This window comes from Propithecus coquereli, unplaced genomic scaffold, assembly GCF_000956105.1.
Source record: "Propithecus coquereli isolate 6110/MARCELLA unplaced genomic scaffold, Pcoq_1.0 Scaffold81, whole genome shotgun sequence".
Classification (NCBI taxonomy): Eukaryota; Metazoa; Chordata; class Mammalia; order Primates; family Indriidae; genus Propithecus; species Propithecus coquereli.
Window position 1 is genome coordinate 5960455 of NW_012154285.1, and position 12282 is coordinate 5972736.

Consider the following 12282-nt stretch of genomic DNA (forward strand, 5'->3'; position numbering starts at 1 on the left):
AAGGCAGTGGGAGTTTCTGCCTTTATCTGACGCAGCCTCGTCTCAGACCCTGCCAATGGCATCCCCTTCCTTGGAAGGTCTTTGTATCACCGCAGAGAACACCTGCTATGAGAAAATCCGCTATACCGAGTGGATGAACCAAGGTGCGGCTGTGTGCGGTGCACAGGGCTCCTTCGTTCCTTCTGCAGGGCTCAGCTTCCCAAGGTCATTTCAAATAGGGTAAGATTTCAGAACAATTGCCACCCAAGAACTGCCTATTGTGTCAAAGGTGGTGGGTCTGCCATCACTCTGCCTAAGCGTTGATCAGACTTACAGGTCTGGATGTTAAATTCAGACCCGGGTTCAAATCCGAGCTGTGCCCTGAACTCACTGTGTGACGTTGGGTAAGTCACTTAACCTCTCCGAGCCCCCATTTCCTTGTCTGTGAGATGGTGATCTTAATGGGGTGCTTAGGAGCAGTGAGGCAATCATGGGCCAGACACAGTGTCAGTGTTTGGCATTTCTAGTAACTTCTCTCTTCTTTTTCCTTCCTGTTCTGGCTCAGCTCCCTGTCCCTTACTTGATTCCTTAAAGACATTTTTCCAGTGTGGAGACCTTCCATGTCAGCCATGCTTGCAAAACAGCAGAACACTTGGAGTGAGCTGGAAACCCATGTAACAACTTTCCGAGGACTCCGTAGGACTGTGCAGAGGCCCTGCTTCCGGGGCAGAAGAGCGAGAGAGCAGCAGGGCCAGCGTCTGTTGATGGGGGACCAGTGACAATGAAGGACAAGTCTTGCTTTTTCAGCAGTACTGTAGATTGAACTAGCAGTGAAGAGATTTTTGGAATTTCATTGAGGAATTTTTTTTTTCTTTTTGTGAGTTGAAGCACTGCCTGTCAAATTGAGAACCCTCTCTTGATAGGGAAATATGCGTACGGGAGGATAATTTTATTTTCCCAGCCCTGGGGAAGGCAGGTCTTCAGAAGCAACCAGCTTCCAGCTTTGTGTTTGGGTGCGTCCTCCTGTTTCATATTAACAGTTTCATCCAGTAAATGTTCTCCATTTCCACACAAAACTGGAAAAAAGCATCAGCTAAATATAGCCCCCGCACAGGCAGGCTGCGGTGGTCTAAAGTTAGGGGAACAAGAAGGACAGGTTTGGGCTTTTTTTTTTTTTTTGGATAATTCCAATGGGGAGGATTTGCAGCCCTTGTCACACTTTGATTGAGGCTCCAGAGGAGCAGAGGTCCTTAATGTGACCTCCAAAGCTGTGTGACCTTAGCAGGTTACATGACCTCTCTGAGCTTCTGTATTCCCCACTACAAAGTAGCATCATGTCTCTTTATGATGATCCAGGTTTGACTTTTCCATGGCTTAGTTTTCCCACTTGGGGACAATGCCTGAGGAAGTGAGTGGGGAGCCTCAGGTGACTACCGCATGACTTGTTTCTCTGGTCTCGTTTTTTAGTGTCATCTCAAAGTTTGAGAGAAGATGGCATATAAAGGGATATATTCTTTGTTGATCACCAGACTTAATTTCTTAGACCCTTAAGATTATAATTTATATCCATATTTTAGGTACAAATTAGGGGCTCGGGCTCAGCTCAGCACCTTCCCCCCCCACACACACACAGTTACAGACACACTCCTTGGTAGAGACGTCCTTCCTTTTACTCTTCAAAGGAGACGATCTTTTGTGGTTAAGATATTTGTGCCTGCCGCTTACTTGTTCAGTAACCTGAATAAAGTATTTCTCTTCTCCAAGCCTCAGTTTCCCCATCTGTAAAATGGGCATGATGCTATCTCCTTGAGCTAAACAATATGATAAAAATGACTGGCATTTATTAAGCATTTACTGTCTGGCCCCATGCTAGTAAGCGTCATCTAAGCATCTAAGAACAGCCCCCTGAGATAAGTACCGATATCCTCCCCATGTTACAGGTGGGGAAAATTGAGGCTCAGAGAGGTAAAGTGACTTTCCCCTGGTCAACAGTGAGTAAGAAGCAGAGCTGGGACTTAAACCCAACTCTGGGCAATTTCAAAGCCTATGTACTTGATGAATGTCAAGGTCTCAGCTCCATGCCTGGTACCTAGTAAGCACCCAGTAAGCGCTGGCTGCAGGGACTCTGACAGTGGTGATGCTTGGAAAACCTTTGCCTGGGGGCAGGGGAGACAGAATGCAGGATGCCTTTCCTAGCAAGGTCTATCATGGATTCAGAAAGTTCCATCAGATTTCCAAATGAGAAGGATGAGCTAAGATGAGCCACATGCAGAGTACATCCCTCCCACCCAAAATAAAAGGGACATATTCGTATATACACACGCTCCCATTTTGGTATCTCAGAAACCAGGCAGAATATTGTAAGGCAGTGTACAATGGCATAAAATACCGTCCCAATTTAATCCATCTATCTAGTGTTCCATCTAATTACTATATTAGAAAAGTCTTCAGACCATGTATTGAACATTATAAATGGGAATAAAATGATTCTGGTAATGGCTTAATAAAACAGGTGAGGTAGCTCCGTCTGTCTGCCTGTATCCTTGGACCATGGCCAGATTGATTTGTCAGGGAAGGGGGAAAAAACCAGAAATGGGCTTGTGTTGTTGCACTTTGGAGATTGTCTCCATTAGGGGCCTTTGATTTTATTCTTGTTTTTCCTTATGAGAAGCGCTTATCGGTTCCTTTTGTTAACAGCAAAATATGTAGAACTGATGGAAAAACTGACAGCAGCCGTTTCATATTTTATAAAGCTGCTCCCGGCTCGTAATTTGCCGGTCGGGATGAATCGAGGAAGCCTGAAACTCCCGGTGAATTTGCAGCTGATGACTGCAGTCTCGTCTGAGGGCGTGTGGCCGCCGGGATTTCACTGCTCCGGGGAGCTGCAGCTGGCGGAGGTAGAGTGAATCCAGGGTCAGGAAATTATGTATCCGTCGTTTGGGGCTGGAGTTGCCCCGCCAGAGGGATCTGGGATCCTTGTGCGTCACATCACCTTTGCTCCGTGTGCCCAGAGGGTGTTCGCTTTTTTGGACTCTCTGGGGGCTTTCTGTACAGATCTAGAAAGCACTTTTCCCTTTCTCCTCTCTAAGTGCTCATTGTCTTTGAACCTTGTGCCCTGAAGTTTCCTGTCCCCTGTCCTTGAAAGCTGCTGTTGCCACTGAGACTTGGCACATCCTGCCTGAATTTTCCCCTGGCTTTGGGGCTGGTGTCCAGCAGCCGGTGACAGGAGGGCCACACGACCCAGTGGATATATCCCTCCCTGCTTCTGAGGAGCTGCACCTGGCAGGGTGAAGGAGCAAGAACACCCCTTCCCCCAAGTGCCTCGGGTGTTTCCAGCTCCAGACTCTAATTTCTTGCTCCGAGTAGACTAATATGCGGGTGTCGGAGGTTAAATTCCAGCGCATCAAGGAGGTGCCCATTTTTCACAGAGCCCTGGCATTCGCACCAGGCGTCGTCTGCGTTGTCATGGCTACACGGGCCCGGGACCCCAGAGACGGGAGCACAGAATTAATGGCAGTCCCGAGTAAAGGATTCCTGTCTTGGCAAGGTTGATGGATTACATTGATGTACCATTTGTCATACTGTAATTGTTCTGGCAAATGTAATACCCACTAGTATAAACATTGTACTGCTTTGCTAATAAAACCCAAAATAGGAAGAGAAAGGATGATACAGTGTTATGCTCACTTAAAGAGACAATGCCTCCTTTCTGAGTTGGAGCCCACTTTTTCTGGAGGCCTTGCCACCCGACGCCGTCTCCGTCGATGTGCACGTGTGTGCTAAGCACCTGTGTACCACCCGCCTTCCCACCGGGAGTGGTGTGGGCCACTGGACGTGTGCCCAGGTGTTTTCTCAGAGGCTCGAGGGACTCAATTTCCCTCTCTGCCACACCTCCCTCAATTCCTCTTCTTGGGAGCAGTTGTTACCCAAAACCTCTTTGCATTTCCTTGCTGCCTGCTTGGCGTCCCCAGCGGAATCTGTTTACTCAGATTGACTTGGCATTCAAGGCTGTGCTCTGCTACAACCGCTGCCTTCAGGAAGCCTTCCCTGACCATCCAGGCCTTCTCCAAACTCCCATGTCACTCAGGCTGATGCAACACACAGTGGATCCGCCACTGCCAAGTGTCTGTTCTGCCTTAGGATTCCTCTTGTTAGATCATGAGGTCCTTCAAAGGCCAGGTCTGGGCCCTGAGTACCTCTCTCACCCCAACTCCCCCGTAGGCCTGAATGGGACACAGAAGGTGCTTAATTAATACCTAATGAATTAATTAGCGTTTCCCACTGGGCATGAAGGGCCTGCACAGGATCTATGATCTTGTATAATGTTTTTCTGGGCATCGCTGGCTTCCGTGCCTTGACACGCAAGTTCACGCTACTCTGTCCAAACCCCTCTACCCTTGTGGGGCCCAGCCAGTGGCCTCAGTGCCCCGAGGTTCTGCTCTGGTAAGGAATGCATTCAGCTGCAAGTAACTGGGAATTCAGCCAACAGGTGCCTCAAGCTCGTATGGTTCCATTTATTTATTTTTTTTTAAATAAACTTTACCGTTAGAGCAGTTTTAAGTTCATAGGAAAATTGAGCAAAGAATACAGAACGTTCCCATATATGCCCTGCCCTCCGCATGCACAGTCTCCCTCCCCAGCAGCAGCCCGTGCCAGAGTGGGACATTTGTTTCCATCAGTGAACCTCCACCGACACGTCATTGTCACCCAGAGTCCATAGTTTACGTCAGGGTTCACTCTTGGTGGTGTACTCTCCGCTGGTTTGGACACCCGTGTAGTGACGTGTATCCACTGTTGTAGCATCACACAGAGTAGTTCCTCTGCCCTGAGAATCCTCCGTGCTCCACCTACTCCTCCCTCTCTCCCTCCCCTCAACCCTCTGGTAACCACTGATCTTTTCGCTGTCTCCATAGTTTTGCCTTTTCCAGAATATCATATGGTTGGAATCGTGCCGTGTGGAGCCTTTGCAGACTGGCTTCTTTCCCTTAGCTATGTGCATTTAAGGTTCTCCCATGTCTTTTCATGGTTTGACATCTCATTTCTTTTTAGCGCCGAATAATATTCCACTGTCTGGATGTTACCACCATTTATTGGTCCACTCACTCACAGAAGGCCGTGTTGTGGGTTTGTTTTTCTCACGTGACAGAGTCAGAGGGAGGCAGCCATCTGTCTTTGCATTTCCCATCTTTCATCTGCATAGCAGCAAGATGGCTGTTCCTCCTCCAGGGCTCCTGTATGTGGGCCAGGAAGGAATAAGAAGGGAAGGCCAAAGGGGCAGAGGGCCAAAGGTTTTCTCCCAGTGAGGATTTTACCTCTTAATTCAGGAAGGGAAGCCCTCCTCGGGAGCCTCATCTCATTGTCCAGAACCAGCCACTCATAGCTGCAAGGGAGGCTGGGAAATCAGATTCTTCAGCTTTTCAGCCTCGGGTGAGAGAGGGTGCTGTGGGCTGAATTGTGTCCCCCAAAATTCATATGTCATAGTCCTGACCCCCAGGACCTCAGAAAGTGGCTATATTTGGAGACAGGGTATACACCCGTAAGAATCGAAAGCAGGGGCTCAAACAGATGCTTGTATAACCATGTTTGTAGCAGCACTGTTCACAACAGCCAAAAGGTGGAACGCAGGTGTCCAACAAAATGTGATCTGTCTGTACAGTGGAATATTATTCAGCCTTAAAAGGAAGGAAATTCTGACATATGCTGTAACATGGATGAACCTTGCGGATGTTAAGTCAAATAAGCCAGTTACAGAATGACAAATACTATATAATTCCACTTATAGGATCTCCCTAGAGTAGTCAAATCTTAGAGACAGAAAGTAGAATGGTGGGTGCCGGGGGTCGGTCAGCGGGCGGAGGGGACGGGGAGGGCGGATTAGGGAGTTAGTGTTTAATGGAGACAGAGTTTCAGTTCGGGAAGATAAGAAGTTCTGGAGACGGATAGTGGCGATGGTTGCACAACAGTGTAAACACACTTAATGCCACAGAATGGTACATTTAAAAATGGTAAATTTTATATTATGTATATTTTAACACAATAAAAAAAATGTTGCTTTCTCTACTACTGCTGCAGCCGCGATTCCTATTAATACTGACAGTACTACTGCTGCTAGGTAGTACTGCGCTGCATACTCGGCACAGAGTGGCTCGTGTAATCCTCCCAATGATCCTAAAATAGATTCTGTTAATAAGTAGGTAAGGACACTTCCCTGCAAAACTTGACAGTACTGAGGTTCAGAGAGGTTACACATTTGTCCAAAGTCACACAGCTAGCAAGTGGCTTAACTGGGCCTTAAACACGGTGTCTGTGTCTAAGACCTGTTCTCTCAACCATATCACCCTAGAGTGCCCCAGATTTTGACTAAAGCAGGGTTTTCAACCTTGACGTTGTTGACATCTGGGCTGGGTAACCCTTTGCTGTAGGGGCCCGTCTGTGCATTGTAGGGTGTCGAGTGGCATCCCTGTTCTCTCCCCACTAGATGCCAGTAGCACACCACCCCCAGCAATCCCAAAGTGAAATGACCAAAAATGTCTCCAGAAATTACCTCATGTCCCCTGGGGGGCAAAATCACCCCTGGTTGAAAACCACAGGATCAGCAGGGGCTTCCTGGCACTGCAGAAGACACTGGACAGTTGCTCACATGTTAAAAGCACATCAACCGGTAGAAATCAGCTTGTGCACAAGCGATGATTTGAGGGAAAGGGGACCACACACGCTTTCTCTGCCTGTCGAAAGGATTTTTTTCCACAGGAGTGTGTTGACTTCCCACACCCCCTTAAGAGTAAGCCCTTAAAATGCCAAGACATGTTGAACATCCATTTGTGACATGAGGCTGGGCACACCCTTACTTGTAGCTTGAACAGTGTTCATTTGCAAGATGGTTTATATTAGTGTAAAAAAAAAAAAAAAGTCCTGCATTCAGGTCTGGGCAAATGCGTGGTCTGCACACACAGTGGAATTGTAGCCTTTTAGTTAAAGATGTCTGAGATACTTTGTTAGGTGAATAAAGCAAGCAGTAATATGCGATCCCATTTTTAGGTAGATGTTAGTTGGAAGGATGCACCCCAGAACATTCCAAAGGTTTTGATCACTGCTGCATCCCTAGTGTCCTGGCACATAGTAGGTGCTTAATTTATTATTTGTTGATAGCTGAATGCAAAGTGGCAAGACAAGGCTATCAACTTTTTTCTTTTTGTGCTTCACTATATTTGAATTTTTTATAACGAGTGTATATTAACTTTGTGGTTAAAAAAAAATGTAAACCCTTCCTCCCCCCCCAAAAAAAAGAAATTTAAAAAAAAGAATCATGTCTTGAAACCTGCCTAGCTTGCCCTTCTGCAGAGCTGAAGACACACATGCCCATCTTGCCAAAGCCATGCAGAGAAATGAGGCTGGTGTTTTATGGTCCTTGTTCAGTCATGCATGGATAACATGAGACTCCTGAAGAACACTGGTTCTTTATTTCTCTCTTCTTGGTGTCCCCCCCTTGGGCTTTTGGATGCCCAACAGACACGTAGACGTGGACACGAAGGCAGTTAAGGAAGGGAGCAGGGGCCTGAAAGCTTTGGTCTTGCTTCAGCCGCAAGCAGGAGGCAGAGGGCTGGACCAAATGACCTCTTGGTGTGGTGTGAGCACCTACATTTGCGACTTCCTCCTTCTGTAGCTTCGAGATCTTTCCAGAGTTGCCCAGGAGCTTGAGGGTATGTGAAGGCCAGGGGGGAAAAGAAGGAACTTTTAGGTAGCAAGTTTCTAGACCACAAAGACAAGAGGTCATGTCATTCTTTTTTTTTCTTTTCTTGCAACAATGAATTGGGGGTGGGGGTGGCAGGGAGAAGAAACCCCCCCAGCCTTCTGATTTCTAAATATTCCAAAGGTCTTTGAGTTTGTATAATTGCATCTCAAATGTTTTTTAAAGTTTACAACTGACCCGACTCATAGAAAAAGACAAACACCCTTCCGATGTTTGGAGTCATATGTAATTTTTATCTCTTGACCTTTAAATGTAAGCAGCAGTAAAATGAAGAACTATTGCAGTCATTTAACACTCCGGCTGTACTAACTGGTTCCTGCCTGAGAACCGTGGTTTTAAATTGGCTAATGCAGAATACTTGCAGAGCTAATAATAATTCAGATTATTCCTGTCAGCTATTCCGGTTTCATGGGTAATTTAGTAGTTGAATAAATTTTTAAAAAAATTCATTCGTTACCATGCGCTGTTATGAATCAGTAGATGGTTTACCATTGGCAGCAGTAACTGTAAGAAGATTTAAATTGCTACTGAAAAGGATTTGAGTGAAGGTAATGTTTTATAATGTTCTAAGCCATATGCACTACTTTCAGGCCTCATCAGTTTTACATTGATTCCTAGTGAAGTGTTTAATTGCATCATGAATGCAATATAATTCAGTTCTTTCTGCTAATATGGTATATATCTCAAAGTGATATACAGCACTGACAGGGAGAATTCGCAGTTTCGTCTGGATTTGGAAGGGCAGTGAGAATTGGGCACCTACTGGATGCGTGGAGGGCAGACGGCAGGGGATGAAGGCTGTGGCTCGGCTCCGTCTTGCTGAGACTGGGTGGGGGGTGTCGTCAGCACGTGTGGGGAGGCTGGGCTGTGTCTGTCACCAGCTCTCAATGTGGAGGGCGAGCCCCAAGAGGGCTCTGGTGTTAACTGGCCTCCCCTATGAGGGCGGGAGCGCTCTCAGCTGGCCACAACGCTCCTGAAGCCTGGCCAGGCCCACTCTTGCCGTCGCCTGCTGATGGATTAGGTCCAGACTTCATTGGCTGTGCCCAAGCTATTTCTGAGGACTGGGTTTTCTGCTGCCATTTGTTTAGTCATTCAGTGAGTATCTGTTGAGGACCTACTATGTGTTGAGGCAGTCAGTGGCCTAGGAACGCCTTTTTGGGAGATTGGCCTGGATCACATCAGTCACTGATTTTGATGGAGTCCTCACGTGCTCTGCGGCAGAGGTTTAGGGAGAGCTCGAAACCTCACGCTGCTGCAGGTGCCTCAGACGGTGGACCTGGGTGAGGTGACCAGACGCTGGGACCTCAGCTCCCAGGGCAAACTGGTCGAGGGTGTGTGGCCCACCTGAAGGGGACAGCAGCCCCACACCTCCAGCCGAGTGCCACCATAAGCCCAGCGTTGCCGATTTTAAATTGCGCAAGAGAAGCTGGGCATTGGGATTTGTATGCAAAATCACCCATTTCTAAAAGAAAATTAAAATATGTATGTGACACAGACCAAACTGTGTGTGGGCATATCCTGCCCGAGGACCACCTGTTTACAGTGTCTGTTAATGGGCCTGATTCTGCTGTTAAAACAAAAACATTTGCTCTCAGGGCCGGAAAAATACACACGTGTTAGAGGCGGTAGATCTTGCAGTGCCTCGCAGGCTGGGGCGGTTCCGCGGTGCGTTGGACGTGCGTGGGGGAGGAAGGAAGGAGGTGTTGGCTTCCCATCTGGCGGTCAGGGACTGGGGACAAGCTGCTTCGGATGGGGCGTGCGAGGCCACTTGCTACATCCCCAGAAACAAAGAAGGCACCTTCTCGGAAACAACCAAAGATAGAAGGGACAGAGCGGCCTTGGGCTTGTCAACAGACTTAGGCGAGGTGAGGTGGGTGTGCCTGCTGGTCGGGACCCCAGAAAATGGTGGCAGAGGTGGCAGGATAGTTAGAGCCGGAGCAAACCTTCTTCTTTTGCTTTTCCTTCTTTGAATCTCGAGATGTAACCCAAGGTACAGGGGTATCCTGCTGGGGAACGCCCTGGATTCTGTTTTTAGTGTCATCTCTGGCTCCCATCCTTCTGGGTAGAAGAATGCAGCCTTCCGAATTGCAGCGTGTGAAAGCTAAACTCATTCTTCCTGCATTTCTTCACTCACTCGTTAATTCAACAAGTGTAAGCCAGACACCGTTCCAGGTGCTGGAGATACAGTGATGACCGAGAAAGATTTCCAGTCACACGTTGCTTGATGACAGGGACACATTCCGAGAAATGTGTCGTCAGGTGATTTTGTCATTGTGCAAACATCATGGAATGTACTTGCACAAACCTGGACAGTGTAACTTCCTATACGCCCAGGCTGTATGGTGTGGCCTGTTGCTCCTGGGCTGTGCACCTGTCCAGCGCACCTGTCCAGCGGGTTACGGTGCTGGATGCTGTCAGCAGCCGTGACACAGTAGGAAGTATATGTGTATCTAAATATATCTCAGTATGGAACAAGGACAGTAAAAATATGACACCATAATCCTGTGGGACCACCATTGTATATACGGTCCGTCATTGACCAAAAAACATCATTATGTCACGTGTGACTGTACCTGCCCTCACGGAGCTTCTAGTCTAGTGGGGACAGACAGACCATTACCAGATATGTAGTCAAGAGCACAAATTAGGCCGGGCGCGGTGGCTCACGCCTGTAATCCTAGCACTCTGGGAGGCCGAGGCGGGCGGATTGTTTGAGCTCAGGAGTTCGAAACCAGCCTGAGCAAGAGCGAGACCCCCATCACTACTAAAAATAGAAAAAAATTAGCTGGATAACTAAAAATATATAGAAAAAATTAGCAGGGCATGGTGGCGCATGCCTATAGTCCCAGCTACTCGGAGGCTGAGGCAGGAGGATCGCTTGAGCCCAGGAGTTTGAGGTTGCTGTGAGCTAGGATGACGTCACGGCACTCTAGCCTGGGCAACACAGTGAGACTCTGTCTCAAAAAAAAAAAAAAAAAAGCACAAATTAGCTTCAGGTACTACTTGGCGGCCTCACGCCAACAGGATCCGCTCGATACTCTGGTCCAGCTTTTTATAAAGCGTGTCTGGGTGTCAGCTTGCGAGGGCTGCCGTACAAGTGCCACGGACTGGGCGGCTCCAACGGGGATTTGTTTTCTCACTTCTGGAGACTAGGAAGCCCAAAATCAAGGGGTCAGCAGGGCTGGTTTCTTCTGACACCTCATTCCTTGGCTTATAGATGGCCTCTTCATGTTCAAAAGGGGTTCTTCCTCTACGTGTCTCTGTGTCCAAAGTGTCCCCTTTTTATAAGGACACCTGTCGTATTGGATTAGGGCTCACCCTGACAACCTCATTTTAACTTGATGACCTCACTAAAGACCCTATTTCCAAATACGGCCACATTCTGAGGTCCTGGGGGTTAAGACTTCAGCATATGGGTTTGTGGGGGACACAGTTCAGCCTGTAGCACCCCATGGAGAGAGCCAGCATGTGCGGTTGCAGCGGGGTGGATGGGGGCTCTCAGTGAAGGGGACAAGAAAACAGTGCCACACGCCTGTCACCACAAGGCTCTTTCTGTCAACTCCCGTGAAGGATACAAAAGTGAGACTTGCTTGTCATGTGCGTCCCTCCTGGAGCAGGACCTTGACGTCAGAGCCGGTGCCTTTGCAGCTCCCTGGTTGTGGTGCGGTCACAGAGCAGGAAGGCTGGGCCACCGGGCTCCGCCCTCAGCCTGGCGCCGCAATGTAATCAGAGCCTTCTTTTCCTCCTCACTCTCGAGGAAGGCCAGCCGGCCACCTTTTTGACCATCGTAACCTTGACACAGAAGAATAATTTATCCATGCCCTCAGACAAGGAAATTGCAAAACGGTATTTATGAAGGCGAGCTGATGCGTTGTAATTCTGGCCCCGCGTTTCTGGATGCGACTGGCCGAGACGGGGAGACGTGTGTGATATTTGATAATAAAATGGAACATAGTGCCCGTGAGGCAGAGCTGTGGAGTGCAGGGGGTCGGGGGCCCACGAGAGAGATTTCAGGGAAGGAGGATTGTTCCAGAAGCTGACCCGAATCATCCTTTGGGGTCAGGAGTGGGAGGACAAAAGTCTCCATGAAAATACAGGGAGGCTGGAGTGAGAGGGGATGTTGGACATCAGTGTGGCGGGGAGGAGTGGAGACCTCCCTTTGGGGATTGTGGCCTTGATTTGGGGCACTTGGGAGGTTGTGTAGCACAGTGGTTATGAGCCCTGGCTTTGGAGCCAGGTTTGAGTCCTGGCTGTGTTGCTTCCGGTGTGGTGGGTACCATTGGGCAAGTCAGGTAACATTTCCGAATCTCAGTGTGTTCATCTGTACAATGGGAATGAGTGCAAATCTTCCCAAGGGTTGCCTCCAGTTAACATGAGATAATGCAAGTGAAGTATGATTGTCTGGTCTGTGAGACGAACTTCAGTTAAATGGAGTGATTAGGATGTAGCTCTGGAGTCAACAGCCTGGCCTGGTGTCACAGCTCTGTTCCTCACTGGCTGTGTGACCTTGGGCAAATCACTTTACCTCTCTGAGCCTCCATTTTCCTCATCTG

General features: G+C 48.3%; 1 protein-coding gene across 1 annotated transcript in view; it reads left to right on the forward strand.

Moving 5' to 3' along the window:
• CUX2 (cut-like homeobox 2) overlaps nt 1-12282 on the forward strand; it is a 237998-nt gene that overhangs the window by 88629 nt on the left and 137087 nt on the right. The window lies entirely within an intron of this gene.